The sequence below is a fragment of the Anas acuta genome, chromosome 3 (genome assembly GCF_963932015.1).
Source record: "Anas acuta chromosome 3, bAnaAcu1.1, whole genome shotgun sequence".
NCBI lineage: Eukaryota > Metazoa > Chordata > Aves > Anseriformes > Anatidae > Anas > Anas acuta.
Genome location: NC_088981.1, coordinates 81,601,925 through 81,609,108, shown reverse-complemented (window position 1 = coordinate 81,609,108; position 7,184 = coordinate 81,601,925).

Here is a 7,184-nt window from a genome sequence, read left to right as displayed (position 1 = left end):
TTTTCAAGCTGTCCTATAGTGAAATCTTTACAGCTTGAAATTGTCATGGGTTTGTAAAGAATAAAATAATGTGTTTTGTTGCTGCATAGCATTGGTGGAACAAAATTTATGCCACTTACACCTCTACAGAGTCTGGGAATTACCAGGCAGGTAGTATGACACTATTCCTCTGTGAAACACGGTTTAACTTTTTAATCCAAAGTTTGACTGGACTTACAGTTTATAGGTGAGGCCATGCAGATCCCACAGTCTCTGCCCTACAAAAGGAGCCTGAAGTGCAGTATTATTCTTCAGTGTTGCTCCTCACTTCACTGATGGAATCTTCCTTTGCTTTGCTGACAACTGAGGTCAAACGGGAATCAAATGCATGAGACAATAAAAAATACAGAATTAAACACTCAAGAACAGAAATCTGTGGAGCAAAAGGTGCAATGAGTTCTTAGCCACTGAGGTGGATGGACTTTAATGAGTCAGTAGTTCATCAGTGTTATGGAGGAGAAGCATCAGTAATAAAAAAGTACAAAAATAACAGTGTTACTGCTTTCTGGACAAATCATCCTAGCCAGTCCAACACCTTGAATGAGGGGAGACTGACATGCAAACCACGGTCTACACATCTTTACCCTTCAGGCATACCGAGGTGATGGCAAGATCAAAGAGGCTTTTGAAATGCCAAGTTCTGAGAAAGGAAATTGGGAAATATAACTCCGGAGTTAGCTGGAGGGGGCAGGGATGGGGGTCATGTTAGAAGGTGTTAACCACTGTAGAGAGGAGACTCTTATCCCAGATGGTGCAGACATTTCGTTGTTGAAATATAACTGCGACCAGCCCATCTTATAAGGTAATGAAATCTGTCACAACTTGAACATCAAAAGTGGTCACAGGCTATAAAGGAGCAGTGTTTGCGGGAGCAGTAGGGACGAGAAACGTCAGACACTCGAGGCTGTGTCTCTGAGACACTATAGTCAAGAGGATCAGAAAGGAGAGGAAGGAAAAGATTGTCTTGCTGACAGCTGCCCGAGGATAGGAGCAGAGGACAAGTAAGATATTGCTTCCTTTGTAATGAATCCAAGATGTACCTCCCTGGCCTGACATTTGCTGAGTAAACTGAGTTAGTTACTCACACAACTCCTTTTGGTCCATTCCAGCTTTCCTGTACATTCTTCGTACATTCTGTTTTAATTAGACCAGTTGAGTCTTTGATTGTTTGCAAATTTCATGCAGACTTTTCCTTAGCGGTGCTTCTAAGAAAGAGGAGCTACAGAAAGATGCCTGGAGCCTATCATAGTTGGGATGTTTGGTCAAAGGGGCATGGACTACGGAGACCTTTCTCACAAGAGATGGCACCTGCAAAACTGGGGTCTGGCAAACATGTAGGAAACACCTGGACAATCGGCCGTTTTTCCACTTCTTCATCTTTTCTTCTTCTAATTGTTTTTTTTTGTTGAGCATAATGGAAGCCAAATCAGAAAGAAGGATGTCCATCAGCATTCATGAAAACTGGTGCTGCGAAGTAGGAATGATTTGTGCTAAACCCGCATTTATACTGAAAATTGCTGAAAACAAACTAATTGTAGAAAAAGAGGAGCAGACTGAAAAATGCAAGTGACTGTACAAGCCACAGCCAGCAGAGTGCAGCATCACACTAGACGAGCAGTGCATGGGCGCGACGGCAGTGAACTGTTTTCCCCCTGATTAAATAATAGGTGTCAGGTGCAAACCAGAAATTCGCCCAGAAAGAGAATGGTACCTTCCTGTTTATGCATTTTGAATAATGCTTGGATACCCCAAAGTGATGAATTGTATTTTTCAACATACATGTTCTGGGGATAGAAAGTAGGAGAAAGAATCAGGGATTTACAGTGCAAGTGAAGTGGAAGTGGGAGCCAGGAAAATCCAAGCCAGAAGTAGTAAGTTGACTGGTAAGCTGGTGACAGGGCAGGGCATTGAAATCAAATGAACTTGTAGGATTGATGGGCCAGAAAGTGAAATAAGTGGTAGTACAAGCAAAGAGAATGGGACTAGTACCTGGAGCTGGAGTTAGAAAAAAAAAATAATAAAATAAAATAAAATAAAATAAAATAAAATAAAATAAAATAAAATAAAATAAAATAAAATAAAATAAAATAAAATAAAATAAAATAAAATAAATAATAAAATGGAAGAGATGAGACAGGAGGACTCAAAAAGGGAGGGAATAAGCAGAAAGAAACTAATTGTTATCAGTAAAGACCATCTCTCCCTACAGGCCTTGGGATGCATATGTGACACTGTACTGCTTCCTGCAAGTCTCTGTGAAACCCCTTGTCCGACCAACTGCAATATTGTACCATGAAGACTGAAAACATGCCATTACTGTCTGTCACTTTGGCTGAAGGCAGCAGGAAGAGGATTTTATTTTTGTTTAAATTTTCTTTTTTAAAACCCTACAGAATTTCAGAAGAAATGTTTTGTTTTGTTTTGTTTTGTTTCAATGTTTTGTTTAAATTTTTAAATGTTAAAAAATAAATAAATAAATAAATAAAAAGTTGTTAAGGTTTCCAGGTCAAATATAGATAAATCAGGCAATACCAGCATTAAAATTGTTTTTATCCAGTTCCATGTATTAATGAAAGCGTCTTAAAGTATATGGCCACCTACTACTTGTCCACTGACATTTCCATGCTTTTTATGGAAAAAAAAAAGAAAAAATGTTTTGGAGATCATCAAGTTTATACAGTGATGGAAGGTGTTTTTGCTCCTTCTGGCCTCATTTGTTCCCTCCCTCAGACCTCATTTGTTGCAGAACTACAAATGACACCAGGCATGAGGCACAGCTTTGTAGAAAAAGAATGTTTTAATGGTTAAAGCCACTGGACAAACCCTGAAGAAAGAACAGTGCTTTACTTCAACACCTTTGCACCTTTGTAGGTTCACCATGATATTTGGAAATTCACTTGGTGAAACTTTTGCTAGACAGTCGCTGCTCGCTTTTGTTTTATGAGTGGTGATCATATCTTTACGCATGACTTGAGGAGCTGTCTTCATCTTAATTTTGTACATCACCCTGATGTGTTTTATGCGTGTATAAAATTGTGTTTGTATGTTTATATCCTGCGTGCACATGGGATTCGTTGGACCAAACAAAAGTCATCTAGACTCGCTCCCATCAGTAGAAATTTTATTGTAAAGTAGGTGACCATGAAAGGCAGGATGCCTCTCTCTTCACTGTGCGACACAGTCTTGGTAGCTGTTTTCTTGTGGGAAATATTTTTAAGAACGAGATATGGTGGATCATAGCTTAAAAAATATGGTGATATTTCACACTACTACAACCAACCTGCTTTATTAATGTACAAAACGTATGACTACACAGTTTAACAGGTCGGGCAAGAGGACACCAATCTAGCCAGTGGGTTAGATTTCCAAACTGTGTTTTCTGACCAAACAATAAAGTGAAATCCAACTATGATATCAAAACTTTTATTTTAGATTTATACATTATCTTTCCCAGACCTTTTTTTTCCATCTGATACTTTTCCCTACCAACATATCTAGTTAGCTTAACAGCCTGCTCCATGTACTCTTAATCTGGACTGTAAACTCTGGCCCAAGGCTTCTTTATGTCTGGTCTCAGTAACACCTCACATCTGAGACACTTCTGGGGCTGGAATCTGCACGCTTCTAAAGAGCAGGCAATAAATACTCATAATACCAATGGCATAACAGTTTCCAGTAAAGCAGAAATGAAGCATCACATGCCAAAAATACATGGCTGAACCCAGGCATTGTGACCAGAAGGTGAAAACAGTACTGGTGAAACGCACTTTAACCACAGTGTGCCATGGCGTGCAGACACCATGGGAACTGGAACAGAGGCCGAGGAACTGAAATCCACTTGCAGCAGCAGCAGGGGCTTGAAACAACCACATGAGGCTGCTATTCCATGCCAAGGGAAGGAGTAACACAACAACTGCTCTTTCCCAGCTGGAAGGGGCGATATTCGCCACTAGCTCTGTCCCACTCCAACTCTGCTGTACTGCGAGAAGGAAGGAGCCTTTTTTTCTCAGTGTACACCCCCCCTACAAAACTAACAGGTGGTGGGTAGCCACTGTCTCCTTTTCCTCATCCCCTCAGTGACATGCACAGAGCAGTTAGTGAATTCTTCTCCGTGAAAGCAAAACACTTCTCCTTTTGATTTTACTAGCGTAAAATCACTCCACACCAGAGATAAAGCTTAGATTACTTGGGTTCGTGCCATGACTCCGACAACAGTTAGTGATAACATGAGAAGAGAGAAAGATAGCAGCATCAAAAGAGACTGAGTGTTTGGACTGAGCATAGCAATGAAAATTCAGAGTTGTGAGACACGGGAGGCAGAGATAACACCACAGCTGCGGGATTGTACCCAAGAAGGAAGTGTGTTTTGTGCAGCCCTGGAGAATCGATGAGAGCACGCCTCTTAGATGATGTGATCGGGGACAAAATGAAGCCATGCGTGGAGGTGATGAGCTCTGTGAGAAACCAACAACATGTTTTATGACACTGGCAGTTTTCGGAGCTCTTCTGAGGCAGCTCATTGTTTCTGGGCTCTCACTCTTGGGTAAGAAGCGGCTGACCTCGGGTTACAGCCTTGCAAACAAACACCTAGGGTAACAAACAAACAAAAAAAAACTTTCTATGTAAGGGCCAAAGAGAGGTCTGGCTGTTCCTGTAACACCTCGAAACAGAGGAATATCAGAAAACACCATTCCTTGCAGCTCGGTTGATTGCTCAGCCAAGCCAGCCTGGAAGGGTTGTGGCAAAGCATGAGAAGGTCCGCCCACGCGGGACGTGCACCCTGCTGGCTGCCAACATCTGTGACAGCGCTTAGTCACCTCCAGGCCAGTCCCTGAAGAGAGGCTTGCTTTGGCCTCAGTGCACCGAGTCCTTCTAGAAGCCATCCCGTGCAGCTGAGTGGCGTCCTGTTCTTGGCGCTTTGCAGGATATTTTGAAACCAGATGTGTTGCAATGCCTGCTGTGAGCTGCTGGGGCCCTGCGACAGGGATGGCATGGAAGAAACACAGCGTCAAAAGCTCCAGGAATTACTTCTAGTAACGTCTAATCCCCAAAGTTGTTACATATGCGTTATCCTTTGTTCAGTGCTGGCTTCCACAATAAGACCAAGAGCTCGTTGTCCGTACAAGTCTGTGGAGTGACCTAGGGGAACAACACAGAGCAACCCACTTCCTAGAGAGAAACCACAGCGAAGGAGAGACAATGCCCATGCTCTCTCGAGGTACTGCTGGCTGCGTGTGGAACTCACCCTTGCTCAACCAAGGTTTGCGACATTTCTGGTGAGTATCTTTAGCCCGTGCCAGAGCCATTTCTCCTGGGTGAGAAATGATTCAAGGAGCTCTGGGAGAGCTTTCCAGGGACATGTGCTCATGCTGAATACAAGGACCAACCTCCAGTGTCACAGGATGCACCACTGACTCATCCTAGAGCACACCGATTTCAGAGGAGCAGAAGTGGAAAAAGAAAGGAGTCAGCTAACAGTTATGAACACAACACTTTTTTCCTCCGTTTAGCCCTTCCCTCTTCCTCATAGACACATGTTTTCTGGCACATTTTTTCATCCTGTTTCAGTAACATGTCCCCTCACTCAGATATCCCCACTCTGGGCATCCTGGCTGTGGAGCAGCGGTTTTCAGCACAAGGCTGGTCCACCACCTGCTCCCTCCTCTTGCCTCAGTTCATGCCCAACAAGATGTTTTTCATGGTGACAGTTTTCACTGTCATCAGAGAGCCCTTCCCACAGCAAGAGGATGCCCACTGGGTGTCCGACCACCTCGTATGTGGATGTTACAAGAGGTGAGATCCTTGCAGAACCAGAAGCTTGATAAAGGGGACGCTGTGGATGGCCATGGCCAGCAGGCACAAGAGACACGGGGTGGGCCCTCCACGAGCACTCCACAGCCCACCCCTAAAACACAAGGAGCAGTGCCCCAGGGCATCCCGGGCTGTTTCTGACACACTCTCCCAGCCCAGACTAAAGCACGCCCGTTCCAGACACGGAAGAGCTCGGTGGAGTTTGTGGTTGAGCTGGGCTGGGCTGGGCAAGTCAAAGACAATATTGTGTGTGCAAGGATGTTCTGCTCCCTACCTCTTTTTTTAAGTTATTTTTATTTTTTTTTCCCTGTGTTTCTATGTTTGCACATAGCTGTGGTGGGCAGAACAAGCATTTCTTTAAAAATAACGTGGCTGTGAATGATGACTGGTGAAGAAGGATAAGGCGACAACAACAGAAATGGTGTTACGTGCACACATGCGTGCACGCCAGTGACTGTCCTGACCAGATTTCCAGTGGCCACAGTGAAAGCTCGACCAAACTGGCGCAGGCGTGGGCACCTACTTGTGGACACCTACGTGTAAATGTCTTGGCTTTGGGCTGGATCCCAGCAAGGCAGCCTGCAAGAGCCAGGAGAGGGAGATGTGGAAAGGAGGAGAGGAAATGCGACTCCGGGTTTTGCCAACGTGGCTTGTGCCATGAAGGGTTTTCCTGGGACGGGATAGGCACGGCACAGCACAGTCATCCAAGGAAATGAGGAGATGCCACAGAGCTATTTTAATTCACGTCACGCGTGGGAGCGTGGGGACAGCGGAGCGGAGCCACCATGGAGGAAAATACAGGTTCATTCGCTTCCCAGCCATCTGGGGAAACAAAGCAGACCAAATGAGTTCAGATTCCATCCCACGGACTTTGGGTGCCCAGGAAACCGTGGCGTGACATCACCCGGCGGAAAGGAGGGAGCAACGCTTGCAGCCTCCGCAACGTTTGTAGGAAACCGTCGCTTTTTTTTTCGTGCGATGGGGAAACTTCTGCTTTTAAGAAAATAAATAAATAAATAAACAAATAGATAAACTAATAGGTAATCGACCAGTTGGTCACTGCTTACAGTTTGAGGCTGTCCATAGGGTGCAGGGACTTATAGGGAAGTTAAAGCACATGAAAAGCTCACTTTCCACGATTTCATTCTCCGGATAATTTGCTCGTTTATTAGGAGCAGGACACGCTGTGGGCACACAGCTTAAAAGGGGCAGGCTGGGGGCTGCGTTGATGGCCCGAAATGGCACAGGACCCCTCGCGAGTTGTTTATTTAGGGCATCGGCGTTCCTGTTTTTTCCCCTCAGCAGGCACATGCCAAGCCACAACCGTACGCTCA